Below are 19,142 nucleotides of genomic sequence, written 5' to 3' on the forward strand. Positions count from 1 at the left end.
GGACACTCCTGTCTCCCAGGCTTCACCTTGCTTTTGTTTCAGATGTTCTAAATCAGCAGGTTTATTCTATTTCCTAGAGAAATTTGCTCCCATTTATTTTCTAAACTGTTAGAATGCCCCAGGACTGCATTTGAACGAGACATAGCTGAAGTATTTGTGGTTTCTTACAGGGGTGTGTATTAGACCCATTTCTGATTTATTATTAGACACATTTAATAGATTTACTAGCATGGCAAAATTAGCACGTGGAGAATTACCTCTTTATGCATTAATACAGCAGTTTTAACTGCCTGGTCAATACTCTTTAAAGACACAGACACACAAAAAATTCCTGAGATTTGATTACAGTTGACAATTTCTGTAGGTGGGGGTGTTTTTACAGAGTTGTGTTGGTGCAACAATTCCAAAAAGCTCCACAGTATCTTGTAAATGAAGAGCCAGTGTTTTCCAGATGGCTCTATAAATAAATTTGGTAGATGCAGAAATAAGTGAAGGTATTTCAAGAGCTCCAGGCGTGTTTTTGCACATAGTGCTATGGTGAGCTAATAGAGGAAATGAACTTCCTTTTGTTTGCAAGATACAAAACCCCTGCAGTCCTTAACGTGTTTTCCACCCTGCAGGGTGAGTTCAGCCACAGCACAGCTTTTCCCTGTGGATCCTGAGCTCCTGGACCATGCTCAGGAGCTCAGGGGAGAAAGGCCACAGGGAGCTCCACACAGCTCATGTGGGTGCAAACCACAGCATTCTGCTGGGTCAGAATCCAAGGTCCAGGAGAATAAATCCTGCATGTGCATGTGTGGCTGGCCTAGAGAAGCAAGAGCTGAGAGCAGTTGCTGCTGTGTCTTCCCATTCTTTTCCCTTTTTTTTTTTTTTTTTTTTTTAGAGATTCTTTAACTTCCTGTGCAATTACAAAAAGAGAGTGTTACTGAACTGACACTTGAGACAGCAGAACCCAGGTAGCCAAGAAGGCCAGTGGCACCTGGTCTTTGTCAGGGCAGTGATTGTCCCCCTGTGCTGGGCACTGGTGAGGGCACACCTCAAACCCTGGGTCCAGTTCTGGCCCCTCACTGCAAGAGGGGCTGGAGTGGGTCTGGAGAAGGGAATGGAGCTGGGGAAGGGGCTGGAGCACAAGTCAGGTGAGGAGCAGCTGGGGGAGCTGGGGGTGTTTGACCTGGAGAACCTTTCACTCTCTGCCAGTCCCTGACAGGAGGGTGGAGCCAGGTGGGGATTGGACTCTGCTCCCAGGGAACAAGGAACAGGATAAGAGGAAATGGCCTCAAACTGGACCTGGGGAGATTTAGATTGGAAAAGAAAAATATTCTTCACAGAAAAGGTTGTCAAGCCTTGGAAGAGGCTGTCCAGGACAGTGGGGGAGGCACTGGAGGGATTTAAAAAGTGCAGATGTGGCACTTGGGGACATGGTTTAGTGGTGGCCCTGGCAGTGCTGGGTTGATGGACTCAGTGGTCTTAGAGCTCTTTTCCAGCCACAATGGTTCTGTGGTTCTGTGATCTCTAAGAACCTCCTGTTCCCTGCCTTGTTCTTCCTGATCTCAAACCATTTCTGTTCTTTAGGCAAAGTGAACCTGACAGTGACCAGGAAAATTCCACCTCCCTGGCTCACCACACAAGCACTGGGACAGCACCAAAGGAACAGGAAACATGCTGGTTGTTAAAAATAAATAATTTAAACCCCAAACTGCAAGGATGTTACTGAGTGCTCCTAGAGCACTCTCTTGCTCCCTGACATTTTGGGCTCTGGGGCTTCATGCAGGATATTGAAAGAAGAGTGGGAAGTGCAGGGCATTGTGCCCACCTGCCCTGTTCCCTGTTGGAATGTGCAGAGGGATCAGGTGTGAGCAGCCTTGCCCAGATGGTGGTCTGAGAGGCACTTTGCTCCACTCTTTGGAGCTTGGAATCACTTACCAACAGCTATCAGAAAGGTTTGAACATGGTTGACATTAAAGCAACTGTGTTAAGTGGAATAGTCTAAATTTACACTTGGAATAATAAACTATTGCTAATCTCCTGGAAGAAAATGGTCCTCTGTCACTCAAAGATTATTTTTCCCAGATTTTAGACAGGATTTAAGCTGGGTCCCCCCCTCCCACTATCTCCAGTATAACTAAAATAAACTGGCTCATTTTTAAAGTTATGTTACATAGTTATTCTCAAGCAGTGAAATTAAAACCTCTAAACTTTAGAACCCAAATGGAATCTAGGTTTCTAAAAGCACAGATTTTTTCTTTTTTAATGTTAGAAATACACATTTTGTTCCACCATATAATATATTGTTCCACCATACAATATATTTCACAGGCAGAATGGTCTTGAAACCCATTGTAAAGATAAAGATTGTATCAGCTTTTAGAAAATGATACAGAACAGCAACTCTCTTTAGCTTCCTTAGGAAAGTCTTCTCTGAGTGCCACTAACTTTTTTTCTGACCTGCTGCTCATGGTGTTCATTGTGACCAGCAGGGCCCAAGGTTTTCCTGCATGGAGGAACAGCTCTGTACAGGCTGCCTGTGGTGTTTTGTGGATAAACAGTGGATTGTCCTGCCAGAGAGCTTGTCCTTTGAGTGTCTCATTCAGGGAGTGGATGTTGTATTTTTCATTTTAGAGAGGGAAAGTGAGGCAAAAACCTGCCCAGCTGCACGTAAGAAATCTGTGCCAGAGCTGATCAGAATCAAGAACTCCTGCCTCTCTTCCATCCCTCTGCTCCATAAGGCTGCTGCTGCTTTGGCCTCTTGTGGAGTTTATAAAGTCATCACCAGGGGTAATTTATTTTGTTAATTTAAAGATTTGAAGCTTGGGGTCTGGAACTCCAGAGGACAGAGAGACAAGGGGCACAGAGCTGATGTACTGAGGGAATAAACCACTCAGGGAAGGGGAAGGAGATGAGAACAGCAGCAATGCAAGCCAAGGTCATCAAACCAGAAACGCCCAACCTTTCCCCAGCCCCTTCCCATTTCTGTCAAGCTTTTGCAGACTGGCTGGCAGGGAGGGGAATGAACACACGATTTTAAAGGACTCTGAAAAGAGAATAAAGCAATGGCTTGGTGGTTTCCTGAGATCCCCTGGGGATAGTGAGGAGGGGCAGCAGGGGAGAGAGCAGGAAAATGTTCATTTGGAAGTCAGACAAAGAGGTGATAAAACTCCTCCTAGATGTGTATCAGGCAGGAGTAGGACAGGTGTAACCCGTGTGGCCTGTCCTGTGCTCCATCAATGCTAAACTGCAAACTCAAGGGCTTCTGAAGGGATGGCAAGGGGCCTCTGAGAAGGTCCTTATTACAGTAATTTCTGTTTTCTTAAAGCAGAAAGCCTCAGACAGATTGTAGGGCTCCAAAACGTGCTGGAGATGCAGTGAGGCTCCTGTTGGTGTGAGGCTGCAGGGCACTGACAGATAATGATGAGCCTTCAAAAATCCCAGAGGGCAAATGTTTGGAGAGAGGAGGAGGAGTCAGGAGAGCTGGGACTGGGATGTGCAGGAGGAGCTCGGCACAGCCCAGCCAGGGTTTGGGAACCAGCTGAGCTGTCAGCCATGGTGTTTTATGATGATGCCCTGCAACGTGATCTCTGTTTATATTTTAATAGATCCATTTAGCAAACGCAGTGCTGGGCCTGCTGCCAGCCCTCTTTTCCTTGCTAATGAGTGTGAAGGAAAGGGAAACACAGGCAGGGAACCTCTTGTGCCAGTCCAGCAGGAGCTGGGCCTGGGGATGGGGGCAGTGGGGCTGAAGTTTGTGCTTAGCCCAACTCATCTCCCCTGAGCAAGAACCTTTACCAAACTCTGATCCTCTGCAGCCTCAAGATAAAGATGGACAGAGTTTTTTTACCATGGGTGGCACTAAAGGAACCTTTTGGTGTTTTCTTTTGCATGTTTTGTCCTTATAGGGCTGGGTGGGAGAACAAGACCAGCGAGGCTGAGGGAGATGTGGAGGAGATGGTGTGAGTTCAGAGACCATGGGGCACATGGGGGCTGTTGCCTTCTGTCTTCTGCTGCAGGGACTTGACTTCCCTGCTGTGTTTCTCTGTGGGTTTTAGAAATTTTGGGAGCTCTTAACACCAGACACACTTGGGAAACAGCATGAAGTGTGTGCAGGAGCCTGTCTGTGCTTGCTGCCATTGTGCATTATGTAAGAAGAGATGATAAATCAAGTCTGTTTCATTTCACTTTAGTTTGAAAAACCCATGGATCTCTCCTGGGGCTCTGTTTGTGTTTACCAACACTTTAGCAGTGTTGTATTTACTGCCCTAAGGACACTGACAATCCCTTTAAAATCATCATTCTGGGAAAGCAGGACAGGTCTGAAATGGCTGTGAGTGCCCACAGCCTCCACCACGGGAAGGCTGAAGATGTTTTTTGTACTGAGCTGAGTCTGGCTGGGATGGAGTTAACTGTGCCCACAGCAGCCCTCACAGGGCTGTGCTGTGCATTGGAGGCTGGGAAGGTGTTGATAAATAACACAATTGGAGATGTTGATAAATAACATCCTGCTGTTCTGGCTGCTGCTGCCCAGCACTCCACAGCATCAAGCTGCCTCTCCAGCATCCTCCCCTCACCAGGAGGCTGCAGGTAGACCAGGATCTGGGAGAGGACACAGCCAGAACAGCTGACCCCAAGTGACCAAAGGGATGTTTCAAACCATTTGATGCCTGGTCATCAATAGAAGCTGAGACTGGAGAAAGAGGGAGGGCATTCCATCCTAACAGCTGCTCCATGCTGAAGCACTTCCCAGAAGTGGCTGGACCCTGCCTGCTGGTGGGAAGTAGGCAATAAATACTTTATTTTCCTTTGCTTCCATGCATGGCTTTGCTTTTGCTTTATTTAACTACCTTTATCATGACCCATGAGGCTTTTTCCATCTTATTTCCCCTTGTCCCCATCCTGCTGAAGGAGGGGACTCACAGAGTGGCTTGGTGGGCACCTGGCTGCAGCCCACTGCAAGGAATTGTCTTTCTCTAGGTGCTTTAGCTCAAATATTGTGTTTAATACAGTCTGTGTGCCACTGAGATCTATTTACATGTGAGAAACATCCAGACTTAAGCATGTTTAAAATTCTTTTGCAACAGAGGCTTATGTGAAGACATCACAATTAGTAGTAAAATTAATTAACAGCCAAGAATATGAGTATCTAATCCTGCCACACATCTGTGAGAACAGCTGAATTCAGGTTTGGTGGGATGACCACCAGAGTGGGATGCCTAAGCTCATCAGTATTTTCCTTGCAGAGGTCATAATGTACAGGGGGAAAAATCAACCCCCCAAAGCAGAAGCCTGGCTCCAGGACCTCTTCTCCACTGACCCTGCACACCTTCCCCTCTCCTGGGCTGGGAAACCACAGGAAAGAAGACAGAAGGTTTTCAGAGGCTGCTTATCCTGCTTGAAACAGCCTGTGAGCACTGCAGACTCTGATCTTCAGTTTGCATATAGGAATAAATTCAGTAATGACAATATTTATTACAGTAATCAACATATGACAGGATGAGTGTCTGGGAGCCAAAAGTGGACATAATTCCAATAAGAAAGAAGGTACATTATAATGGCAGAGGTCAAAATTAACCATTCAGCAACTTGCCTACATCACACAAGGCCACAACACAGGAAATACTAAAAATTAAGATTGGGTTTCCTTCAGAAGAGATGACAGCTCCTCATTTACTAAAGCATCACAGCTATTTTCACACTCATATATTTCATATATTTGAGTGTATTTTCATATACTTATAAAATTTTCTTTTCTTTTTTTTTTTTTCTTCCTCAAAATAATTTCCCTGACAAAATGCAGAATGGATCTTTCAAGTCTTTAGTCAGGAGTATCAACTTCCATTGAATTCTTCTCCCTGCTTTCCCTCCCAGTTAAGAAATTGTCACTCTTGTTAATTCAGTTTAGTAATTCTGTGAAAGGATCATGCCCTCCTCACTCTTATAAATTCTTTGCCTTTTCTATTTGTTTAGCTCAGGCGTATGATTTATCCATTTTCAGGAAAAAGCTGCAGTAACTTGGTGCATCCTGGATGTGAGAATAACCAGAAGCCACTGAAGGACAATACAGGGGACAGTTCTGTCATTCTTGGAATGATACCTAAATACCCTGAAGGTTTTTAACTGTGAAAGAACTGGTAAAGAATAACAAAGTTACAGGGGAAATGATGCTGAGGAAGAAAGAAAAGCAATAAGCAATTCACAGGAATAGGAGAACTAGGAAAGGGAGAAACTTTTCTGACAAATTGTGTATTGTGAGGCATTGAGTGGTTTCATAGTCTCATACATGTGTGTTTGACCATGGTATTTTTGCCCCAGTTTCCTCAGAGGTTAAAAGCTGCAATGGAATCATTCTGGTTAAGCTGAAAAGAATGGAGACATTGGTGGTATTTGCAGAGGAGAGGTATTCTTCACTTACTGGGAAGGTTTGAGACTTCTGCTTGCAACAGGATTGGCCCTGGTTCATCTCTCTTGTTTATATTTTGAATTTTCAAGTCACATACTGAATTTTGCCAAGTGACAGAAGGGAAAGTGTCTGTGTGGAGCAGTCATGCCCCCACAAGGAATTGGCTTCCTTGGCACATCAGTGTTTTCAGGCACTGGTGACCCTCTGAGTAAGAAATGGAAAGAGGAATGATGAGCCAGACTTCCAGACAGGCACACACAATTAAACACATTTGAATGTGCCTTATTTGTACTCGTAGGGGTTTATTTGTATTTCTCTCCTGAACAGCCTGAGCATATTGTTACTTTTTTCAATAGCCACACAGGTCACTGCCCTCCTCAAGGGCCTGATGAGCTGGAGCTTGCTGTCCTCCTCTGTGGCAGTGCTGGAGCCCCTGGCTGGCTAGAGGAGATTTTGGGCAGTGTAAGGCACCCACAGCAGTTTCAGGGGGGAAAACCCTGAGCTGGATGTGGGATATCCACAGGGTGTGGGATCTGTGTGTGGGTATGGAGCAGGAAGGTGAGAGGCTCAGTGTTCACCAAAGGCTTCTGGCTGAGTCTGTGACTCTGGCTGTGACTCTGCTCAGGATTTTTGTAGGAAGCTTCTCTCCCACTTAAAATTTGTAAGGCTCTGCTCACGGCCCTTTGCTTCTAATTATAGCAAACATCCACAGAAATGGAATCAATAGAATGGTTTTGGTTAGAAAGGACCTGAAATCACCTCATTCCAACCCCCTGCCATGGGCAGAGACACCTTCCAGCACAGGAGCTTGCTCAAAGCCCCATCCAACCTGGCCTTGAACCTGTCCAGGGATGGGGCAGCCACAGTTTCACTGGGCAACCTGGGCCAGGGCCTCAGCACCCTCAGAGTAAAGATTTTTTCTACTAATATCCAATCTAAACCTACTCTCTTTCCTTTTGAAGCAATTCCCCCTTGTTCTGTCACTTCAGGCTCTGGTAAAAAGTTCCTCTCCATCTTTCTTATAGGTTCCCTTCAGGTACTTACACTTGATTCCAGCTCTCTTGTTGAGGAACAAGTGTTTTTGATGCCTCATTTGATCACAGGTATCATTCATGACAATTTTATCAAGCCCACTTGTGCCAGAAACATAAATTTATGTAGAGATGGAAAAGTATTAAGAAAAATTTCTTCACTGAAGAGGTTGACAGCCATTGGAACAGGCTGCCCAGGGAAATGGTGGAGTCACCATCCCTGGAAGTGTTCAAAAAACGTGTACATGTGGCACCTGGGGACATAGTTTAGTGATGGGCTTGGCAGTGCTGGGTTAGTGGTTGGAATCAATGATCTTAGAGGGCTTTTCCAACCAAAATGACTCCATGACTTAGTCTCTTTTTTTTTTTTTTTTTTTTCATTTTTTATGCTGTTGTCCCTCTTCCCAGATGCAAAACCCCGTGGGGCTCACTGCAGCTGGCAAAATGGTTCACAGATGCTTTTGTTGAGTTTGAAAACTCAGTGGAGAAGCCCAAGAGGCACTGCTGTGGTGAAAAACTGTAAGAAAAAGAACTAGATCCAGCTTTGTGGTTCATACTTTATTCTCAAACACCTTTGAGTGGGTCAGTACAACCAGTTGTAAATCTTTCTTCTTGATTAAAGAACCAAAATAAGAGCAGAAATATTGCAATTTGCAAAATATACTAAATTATTTGCACAGTTCCATGGCTGCAGGTTATCCACCTGATTTCAGTGCCATCCTTCTGTGGCCAGAATACAAAATAAAATAAAGTAAATGTATGTAAAGGGAAATGTTGATCAGTTGTTTTTTTTCTGTAATATTGATTTTTCTGAGCACAGTCTTTAGTAAAAATAAAAAAAAACAACCTCAAGAAAGTCTTTGGCTGCCTACCCCAGTCAATGACACAGTCATAACCAGCTAGACAGTGTCTCTTCAAGTACAGAAGCAGCTGTTGGAAGACAGGATTAACAATTTCATCAGAGGTTTTGACCAAGAGTGTGCTGGGCTTAACAAGAGTTTGTTTAAAAAACCCAATGAATTGTAAAGGAAACTGAGTGTGAATAACTTTGATTTAGGAAATAATGAAGACTGTTTTGGACTGTAACTAGCCTGTTGAATCCTTAATGGAAATATGCACTCCAGAGCCACTGGGAGCTTTCTACATTGGTGTGCTGGAGGAAAATATCCTATGGTATACATTAATTGTGTATTGGGTTTGCATGACCAGAGAGGTTCTGGATGATGAAGGATTGTTAATGCTAGCCTAGCTTGCACACAGACATTTTTATAATCAGTACATTTGGAGGAAAAACATCAGAAATGCTGTAATTCTTTAGAGTTACTTCCTGGATTTGATGATCTTGGAGGTATTTTCCAGCCCTAATGATTCTATGATTCTAAACAAATGGCATCATTTTTAGGGCCTCTGAATGCAGCAGAACAGATGTGTAGCCCATTGAAGATCATCCATGCAAAGAAATCAGTGCACAAGTAGTAGAAGAATGCAGGTGTTCTTTCAAAAGCCTTCTTTGATGCTAAATACTCCAACATGAGATGGAAAGTGGGCACAAAAGGCTGAGACTAAGCCTGTTGCTCAGTGGAGAGAAGTTTTAAGTAAGAAAAGATAAAACACCCTCCCAAACTGCCCTTTTCTCAGGACACAACATTCTCAACAGACCTAGCAGAAGCTATTTGCTTGGACTTGCAGCCCAAATAACTCATTTGTTGCCTCCTTCTGGGAGAAAAAAATGAGTGGGAATGGGTCCCTGAACACACCACACACATGCAGGGTCGAGTTTCAAGCTGAGAAAAGTTGACCAGAGAAGTTTTGGATGCCCCATCCCTGGTCAGGGCCACGCTGGATGATCCTTGGAGCAACCTGGTCTACTGAAAAGTGCTCCTGTCCTCAGCAGGGGGTGGAATGAGATGATCTCTGAGGTCTCTTCCAGCCCAAACCATTCCATGATTCTGTGATTCCTGCTAATTCACCCAGACACTGAAGTGCCCCAGATTCCAGACCTGGGGTTAAGCACAGACACGTCAGGGTACTGCTGCTGCAAAGACATTTGTCTGTGTCCCCTGAGTGTCACCTGAGGTAGAGAAAATACACATCACCTCCTGCAGATCCTGACAGCCTCCTGACCAGGAAATGGCTCAGAGCATCAGGAAAAACCCAGTTATTTAAAAAAACACCATTTATCTCCACAAGACACTTAATCACAGAGAGAAAAAATAAACATGCACAGATTTTAACAAATGCACAAAGGACTTTCAGGCTTGGTGTTTAAAGACTTGCATGTGGAAGCTGTTGCCAGTCCACCTGGCTACATCCATCCCAAAAAGCAAGAGGGGCTGAGCTATGGAGAATCACCATGTAGGACTGATTTGGGCTAAACTGCTTTGTGGCTGGATCCACGTTCCCACCTTCGGGAAGTATACTGGGTTTGGATTCCAGAAATAAGTCTGCTGCCTGGGAAATGTGATCCATCCTATTGCTCACAGTTTGCAGAAGCAGCAGCCATCTGCTGGGGTTTAGAGAAGGCTGAGGAACACAGGATGTTTGCTTTCATTCAGATGTGCTGTGGATGTGCCTTGTGTGAGCAGACTTGTCACAATCCTAATAAAACAACTGGGACATCACACTCGAGAGGAAAGCTTGCCTTATGGGGTAAAATTAAACTGGAGCAAGATAGAAAGCATTAGAAATACACATGCACACATGCATATACATAATCATTTAAGTAAAGGTCAGTAGAAAACAGGCCAGACAGAAATTCCAAGCAAATGCAAGACTGAATTAAATGCTTTCTAAGGTGTTTTACGGAAACCACTCCCAAGACAAAAAAAATCTAAAAAAGGTAAAATAAGGAATGGTCCAGTTGCAAAACAAACCTACACGGCAAAATTACAAGATGAGATTAATTCAGATAAACTCTCCCACAGGGGATTTGGGATTACTGACAGAACTGAAACGTGGGTGTGGATTCACAGCACCAATCCAAGACTTCTGAAGAGGAGACAGAGGCATTCCCTTATCACTGGCAGTGATCACCAAGGCCACCTAGGAGACTCAGAGAGCTGGGCTCAGGTGTCTGCAGCTGCAGGAAAATGTCATCCACAAGGAGAGTAACTCCATGCTGCTGTGAATGTTAGCCACAAAGGGGAAACATTCCCATGGGAGCAGAGGATGCAAGAAGCATTCTGCAAAGGCAGGAGGAGAATGAACCTGAGAGTAACCAAAGATGCAGATGGAGGTGCTGGCAAACAGCATGAGCAGCAGCTAAGGCTGTTCTTGCCAACAAGGGAAAAAGTTAAGTATAGTAAATCAAATAAAATTAAACATGCAGCAACAATGGATGCCCCACTTTTCTCTGCAAATGTCTTTTACCCTTTTTCCCCAGGTGGTAATGAGGATTTTTGTAAATCTCTGTCAAAAGCAGACAACCTTGCTTATATTTCTGTCTAATGGCTTGAAGAAGTGGAGAATATTTCAGGTGGCAAATATTTTTTCAACAAAAATAAAATAAAACATTCTGCATATGTGGCATTGAGGTTGAAATATCCTGTGGGTGATCACCAGCAGGACTAAAACTACTGGTATTTTCTGTGAAGAAAGCATTTGAATGGGATAACAGGCACTGTATGAAAGCTTTGGTGAGTATATTTGTCAGAATTCTGTCAATTTGTCAGAAGCAAAGCAGTGAGGGAACAGGGGACAAGTTAAATTGCTTACACAGACGTATCAAACCAGTTTGCTGAGTTGCAATGCTACCAGGAATTCTGAAAAAAGTCTCCAAAGTGTATTCACTGTTGTGTATCAGAATGGTGGTGTGCAACTTCTGTAACATCCCAAAGAAAAATCCCTGGATCATGCTGGGAGAAGGCCTGAGGTGGGTTTCACTGGGGGTAGAACTACATTTGATGGGATCAGAACAGTTTGAATGTCATGGAATGAAATTCTGGATGAAAATCAGTGCACTTTGGAGCAAAGTTTATTAACTCAGAAAGAATGCTTTATAAAGAAGATAAAAAAAATCTATTTTCACATCTCCCAGGATGTGACTTACATAATGCTTTAAGATCTTAAATGAAGATGCAGTGAGTTTTCAAGAAGGAATCCAAGATCATAACATGAATTTGACCTAGCTATAAATCAGACAAAAGACAAAAAATTACATTTAAAAATTGTACTCAAGCAGGCATTGAACAGCATTTCCCTGGAGTAGCTTACACTCATGCATCAAGATGGTGATAAAATTTCAGGAACAAAAGACTCTACAAAGATTATGGAACTAAAAAAATGTCTCAACAGCCTATCATTAAAAGCCACTAATTGCAAGAAACTATAATTATTCTAAAACAAACTTGCTGAGAAGTGCTTGTCTGAAGGGCTCTCATTAGCCATTTTACTAAAAGCTTTCCATATTAGAATTTCAGTGCCTATTGTATTTTTGATGGCCTTTAACACATGAAGTAGAGGTGCACACCTATAGAACTGCAGTTAGAAATTAATTTGCTCCAAGGCAGGGCATCTTAGAAATAAACATGACTCAGAAGCATACAACTCTCTCAAATATTTCTTTATTTATTTGTATTTGAGCTGGAATGGCTCAAGTGGGAGCTACAATTTCTTTGGATGTACTAAATATAGCTTAAGACAAATTTTCCAGAGGTGTCCTCTGGTGCCACTTGGTGCCCCAGCAAATTGTGGTTTTAACTTCTCCTTGCTTCTTAAAAAGGGAGATCTCAAATCTGTTTTTGATCAGCTCTCACTCAAGTCTTGGCTATTGATTCTTGCTATAAATTCTTCCAGGTCCCACCTGACACTGGATAATGTTGAAAATTCCCCAAGTGTGGGGACTGCACAGCATGTCAAAGAAGCCACTCAATAATGATAATATGCCAAATATTACCACATCACAGATTTTATATTAGTTCCAATTCTTCTGTATTTACTGAGCTATCTTATCCTAAATCTGGTGTCTAGACTTCTCTACTTTTAAAGCAGACTTTTAAAGCTGATAGTGGTGCATTTTTATTTAGTATTTAGATAGGCTTCTCCACTCACTAATACAGTGTATGTGTCATGTATGTTGCAATTAAAGCAGCCCATTAAATATGAGGACAATTTAATCTCCTCAGTGCCCTTGAGCATCTGGTTTTTAAAATTTTGCTTTATTGAACCTGTTCAAACTTTTTGCCTCCCTCACAGGATGTGGAAGCTTGCAATATTCCACCTTGCCAGATAACATAAGAACAAAAAATACTAAGCAGTTTTGATAAATAACTCACTCATTCACCCATCTCCCTTCCACTGAAGATCTCAACAAACCTCTGTCAAATTCAGCATGAAGCTTTTCTAATTCTGAGATCAAGATCACCAGTGTGTGAATCCTTTCCTTCTGTAGGAATTGTACCAAGCCATCTTATTCCTTGGCTTTCTCTAAATTACAGAGAGTTAGAGATAAGGAAGGATGCACAATGGATTTGTACAGTGGTATATTTTCTGTTTATTTGCTACTCTTTTCCTAACTTTGGCATCCTCAACTCTTTTGGCCACCAAGTATGGGGGAGGCTTTAATGCCATTCCTTCTCAGTGTTTCCTAAAAATCAGTCCTATCAGAGTGCTCCTTTAAAGTGAGATGTCCTCATCTCTTCAAATTGTTAAACTTCCAGTGCTTGCACAGAAGAACACCAGTTTTGTTCTTGTTCCAGTTATCTATTTTTGTGTGGTCTGCTTAGTCATGAGATTATTTAGGCATTTCTTTGCTATTTTCCATCTCAATCTAATGAATTTCTGCCTTTTTCTAGGATTTATAGCTTTTGGATCCCAACTCCAGTTCCTGTCTCACACAAAGTCCTTTCTTATTGGTCATTTATAGGGTATCTGAAATTCCTGTACAGGGTCATGACAGAACTACCATCTCCTAATTCATGTAATTTTCTCAGTGGCAAAATTATCCTATTTGTTTACCTGACAGTGGATCTCAGAAGACTCTAGAAAATGCTCCTATTACCTTTCTTATCCTATCCTTCTCATTTTGGCAGTCCTACCTATCTACTCATTCCTACTGCAAAATTTGGAACCCATTAAGACTTGTATTTTAAACTTAAGTGCTGCTAGACCCCCTCTGATGTTAAGCATTCCTTACAATGCTGAGCTGAGCCACTGGCTATAGAACACTTCCATTTGCTGTAATTTGAAAATTTTTAAAAAGTATCCAACAGGTTAAAGCTGTACCATGAGATACAGGATGTTGCAAAAATACAACATGAACACTTGCCTGTTCTCTTTTACAACAAAGAGAATGAGACATCTCTGTCAGCCTACTCCATCCTCAGGGTCTCTGCACTTGTGGAAAAATCCAAGAGTTTTATCAACTGCTGCTTTGATCACCAGAAATGTACCAAGCTTGGGAGGGAGCTGGGGATGCTCCAGTGAGATTGGGAAGTGCTACAGTTCACTCACTTTCTGGGCACCTGTACACACATACAGGTATTTTGCTCATTTGGTCTTTCCAGGGTGATGTTGTAAGTAGGAAGCTGGGCCACAACAGAAGGTGCTCACCTGAAGAGGATGGTTTTATGGCAGTGCATATATTGGTTTGTAACACATTAAATGCAGACATAACTGAGGAGACAGAACCAAGGAATGGTTTAGGTTGAGGGAGACCTAAAAGACCATCTTGTTTCAACCCAATGCCACGGGCAGGGACAATTTCCTCCATGCCAGGCTGCTCCAAGTCCCATCCAACCTGGCCTTGAACACTGCCAGGGATGGGGTAGCCACAGCTGCTCTGCCAGCACCCTCACAGTAAAGAAATTTTTTGTAATACATAATCTAAACCTATCCTCTTTCAGTTTGAAGCCATTCCCCCTTGTCCTGTCACTATATGGTCTCCAAAAAATCCCTCTCCATCTTTCTTGTAGGCTCCCTTCAGGTACTTGAAGGAGACTTGACCACAAAGCAAAGAGCACAAGCTGAGCTCCTTGAAACTCTGACATGCCCCAGTGGCCCAGGGGACCACGTAACACACGTGACTGTTTCCAGGCAGTTTCAGGTGCCAGAGGCTGCCTGTGGGTGCTGCCCTGTGAGAAGGGGCAGCACCAGAACCTTCTGAGGCAGTTGTAGGTGACAGTTGGGGTGGGCAGGGACAGTTGGGGAGGGGAGTTGGCCCAGCAGTGGAGCACAAGGCCTGAGGAAGGTAAGAGGTAAACAGGCAGCGAAGGAAAGCGAACAAAAAAATTCAGAAAACTTGGCTTAAAGGAGTGCTTGGGGCCTGGAGGCAATTTAAGACGCTGGGGGAGGGGAACAAACCCATGAATTGGGGAATAAGTGAGAGCAGTGTTGTGCTGGAGGAGGCAGCTAGCCAGCTGCCAAGGCGAGCAAGCTCCTACTTATCTTGCCATGTTGACTACAGAAACAGACCTCAAATGACGCAGTGTCTATAAACAGAGAGGAAGAATTAATTCCCATTCTGGTAGTTGTGTCTATGACCCTAAAATGCTTACCCCACACACACCAGGAATTCAGTTCCTGAGGGCATTGACAGTGCCATGGCACAGCTGATAGAGGAGGAGCAGGAGGAAGCTGAAACAAGCACTTGCTTATTATTAGAGAAACTTGGTATGGCAATTGCAAACACTGCCTAAAAGCCACACCACTCCTCCCCAAAACCAAAAACATGAATCAGGAGTCAGCTGCAGGGTGAACAGCCTTTAGCAGAATGCTTTCTTGTTACACGTGAATTGGATTCTAAAATAAACAAAAAAGTCTCAGACTGTGCCCTTTCAATGCCAGTGATGGAGCAGGACAGTTACTTTGATGCTGTGTTCCACAGTATTCATTTTTGTTAAAAGATGTATCAGAAAAGCCTTGTTCAGATGCTGATTTGCCTCTTCAAACAGCTCTGCTTCTTCCTCCATAACACTTTCTTTGGCTGGTCTTTTTCCTGATGGTCTGAATAATTAGTTCTTTGGGGAGATCAAGTCTTTTCTTGCTTCCTAGTATTGGAACAGGGAATATCTGGACTAATCCCATGGTACCCCGATAATGCTCCCTTTGACATATAGGAGATCCTTTATGGAGCATTATGTGACCCTTGCTGCAGACGAATACATGTCACATGTGCCAGGTGAAACAAACTCCAGCTAGATCCATTTGTGTTTATCACTCAATACAGCAGGACTTGCACAGTGGTATCTCTGCAGCAATCCTGTTTGATAAGCTGCACTGCAAAGAGCAGAATGCCAATGTGGATGAAAGCTCCTGTATTCCTGCCTGGGTGGCCATAACAGATGGTCTATAGTGGAACTCCAGACACACAAAAAAACGTGAAGTGGCACAAATCTGAGTCACTGGTACAAAAATCTCTGTTCTGGAGGGCTCTTGACTGCTGTTCCAATTGTCTGGGTGCTAAAAAGCAGAGCTGAACTGGTGAGGAGCCGGCCCTGAAAATTCCTTTCCAGTTATTTTTAAAAAGCCCTTTTGTAGGAAAGTGAGGCAGTGTAAGTTTTAAAAAGAATAGGTTTGTCTTGTACCTTTGATAGCAATGGAAAAACACTGATCAAAAGGATTTATTATTGCTTGTAGTTCTCCAGGAATGGCTGCAGGTACTGAATGTGCACATATTTTCATATATATATGCCCACACACTTGTATGGGAGATGTTGGTCATGTGAACCTTTATCTGAGGAAAGTTAATTTTTATTCTTGCAAATTGGTATTACATGTATTTATACAAACACATACATAAACCTATACAGATACACATCTATGTAAAACACCTGCAGTACTCAGTTCTTCTCCATCTCTGCTTGGGATTCACATAACTATTTTCAAAGTAGCAATTTTTACAAAATACAAGGCTGAACAGAGAATAGGAGAAAGACTAGTAACAGTACCCCTTTGAAACATCAGCAGTTTTACATTCATATCTTCTGTTGTGCTCTGAAATCTCATCACAGATGAGGACTTCACAGATTAAAGCAGAAAAAAGAAAGCGACCAGGAAATAAATGGGAAGCCCACTGCGTAAAATCTGATGGCCACATGATAAAGAAAAGGTAAGATTTCTGTTTATTCCCTGATAAAGCCTGTATTTTTTTCTCGGATTGTTACTGTCCAAACATCACCAGATATAAAACACATCATAAAAATGCTTTACACAGCCAAAATGGACCAACCAGACTACATGATGACCATCTAAGAAATGAATTAGCTGAATGCATTATTTACCAGCTTGTTCAGCTGTACTGAAGAACTAAATCTGTAGTTATTAGACAAAGTCAGAATGAAGAGTAAAAACATCTGTGTGCACTGGACAGTGGACTTGGACAGCACTGTTGATTTTTATCCCTTCTATGGCAGTTATTTTAATATATCCCCACATCACAGGCTTCAGTTTTAGATATTTGATGTTTTACAAAGATGGATTAATCCCATACTAGGAAAACTGAAGTACAATGATGCAAAATGACTTGCTCAACTGCACCTAAAGTGCCAGTGTAGCCATCAGGCTGTGCTAGAACCTCCCTTCTGCAGAGCGTGCTGCCAGTAGCTTTATGAGCTGCTCACTGCACTGTTCACATCAAAAGCAGCACACAGGACAGTGAGCAGAACTGAGGAATTCTGAGCTAACAAAACTAAGCACATGGAACAGCAAAACACATACAGGTGCAGGTTCTGTCCCTCACGAATGGGACGTTGCACTGTTTATGCCATATTTTATCTTATATTGGTATAACTCCAACCCACTTTCTTTGTTTTCCACCCTTGTTTGAATTTAGATTATTTTAGCTGGTTTAGTTTAAGAAAATTTAAAGCTTTAAATGTCTACAAATACATACAAATCACTCTTCTAAACTTAGAGTTACACAACCCTTCTGTAACTGTGGCACAGTTCAATCTTAGTTTTGCTTTTTTAAACACAATCCTTCCGAGAAGTGCAATCGATTCACACAGGATGACAAATTCTACAGTTCTCTGACTTAACATCAGATGGAATTTCATTTTAAAAGATGTCTTGGCTGCTTGATTATAAAATAAAAATGAAGGCACAGCATTAGGGCTGTTGCAGGACATAATTTCTCAAGCAACATTACTGTCTACTTGAGGGAGAAATACTGGCTTGGGAGGTCAGCAGAAATGGATGCGGGGGTAAAACAGGTCAGCGAGATTGTGAACAGATCAGACTGACTCAAAAGCATTTGTATTGGCATGTGGAAACAGAAATGGGGTCTGTGGCAGGGAGGACAGCAGATGCTGGCATTGTTGAGGCCCAGATTTTAGTAACATCCAGTCTTAAGGTCAGGCACTACAGTTAAAAAAAAAAAGATGTGAATGGTTTTGAAACAACACAAGGAGAAGACATAAGCATCTTAAGAGGTTTAAAACTGTGCCACACCAGGAAGGATTGAAAGGAAGCAAAAATGCTTTGTCTATAGGTAAAAAAAATAGGAGAGACATTTATCTTAAGATATAAAGAGGCATTTTGAGAGATGAGAAGCAAAACCCCTCTCATCCATTACAGTTATACTTCAGTGGCCATGAGCTTTTAACTAGTGTTTAATTAGGCTCCTCAGCAGGAACTGGACCAGGGAACTGGCTGAAAATTAGCAATTTTGAAAGCAGTTTGACAACAGCTTAAATGACTTTGAATCAAGTCTGACACAGTCTCACTTCCTCCGTTATGCCAAAAGCTGAGTCAGGAAGCTGAGTAGGACAGCAACTAGACATCCTTTGCAGGGTTAGTAATGTTGAGAGGATTCAGTACCTGCACAAACAGCAGGGATGTGGCTGACCCACCAAAGCAACCAGCTCTCAAACTGCCTTTGAGCTAATTTCCTAAAAAAAAAGACTGTATATCAGAGGGATTTGGTCATATCAACATAGGAGGGCTGCTGCTCACAGATGTCAACTTTTTAAAAAACATAACATTCATGTTAACACCATTACAGAATCACACAATCAGTTATGTTGGAAGAGACCTCTGAGATCTATCACTGAACACCACCTTGTCAACCGGACCATGGCACATCCAGTCTTTCCTTAAACACTTCCAGGGACAGTAACCCCACCGATCTCCCTGGGCAGCCCATTCCAATGTCTAATTACCCTTCCTACACAGATATTCTTTCCAATGTCCAACCTAAACATCCCCTGGCTCAGCAGGGATGTTCCCTGACATCCCCTACTGCGTCCCTTCACTTCTCTCACTTTTCTGAGAGAGAAGAGACTGAATCTTAGCTACAGGCTCCTTTCAGGGAGTTGCAGAACACTAAAATCACCCCTGAGCCTCCTCTTCTCCAGACTAAACATCCCCAGCTTCCTCAGCTGCTCCTCACAGGACCTGTGTGCTGCAGATCCTTGCCCAGCTTCGTTACCCTGTAGCCATTAGATGTATTTTGGGAAAACCCACAGCAAAAACAAATAAGCCAAAACCATCAAACACCAAGCCATCGGGTAGAAAATTTAACCAAAATTTATGATATTTAACTATGGTATCTACAGGCAGTCATTGTGCTGGTCCCTGGTTCCAGGTATGGATAAATAAACTTGGGGAAAAAAAAAAAAAAAAAAAAAAAAACAAACCAAAAAAAAAACCGATGCAGACAGCGATCACACACTGGGCTAAGAAACCAAGGAACCAAGGATGCAGATCTGCAGCAGGAAAGAGTGAGGGGTGCATGGCTGCTTCCCGAAGCAGGGAACTGCCGGGTCGGTCCCTCCGGCTGCAGC

The sequence above is a fragment of the Serinus canaria genome, chromosome 5, assembly GCF_022539315.1.
Source record: "Serinus canaria isolate serCan28SL12 chromosome 5, serCan2020, whole genome shotgun sequence".
NCBI lineage: Eukaryota > Metazoa > Chordata > Aves > Passeriformes > Fringillidae > Serinus > Serinus canaria.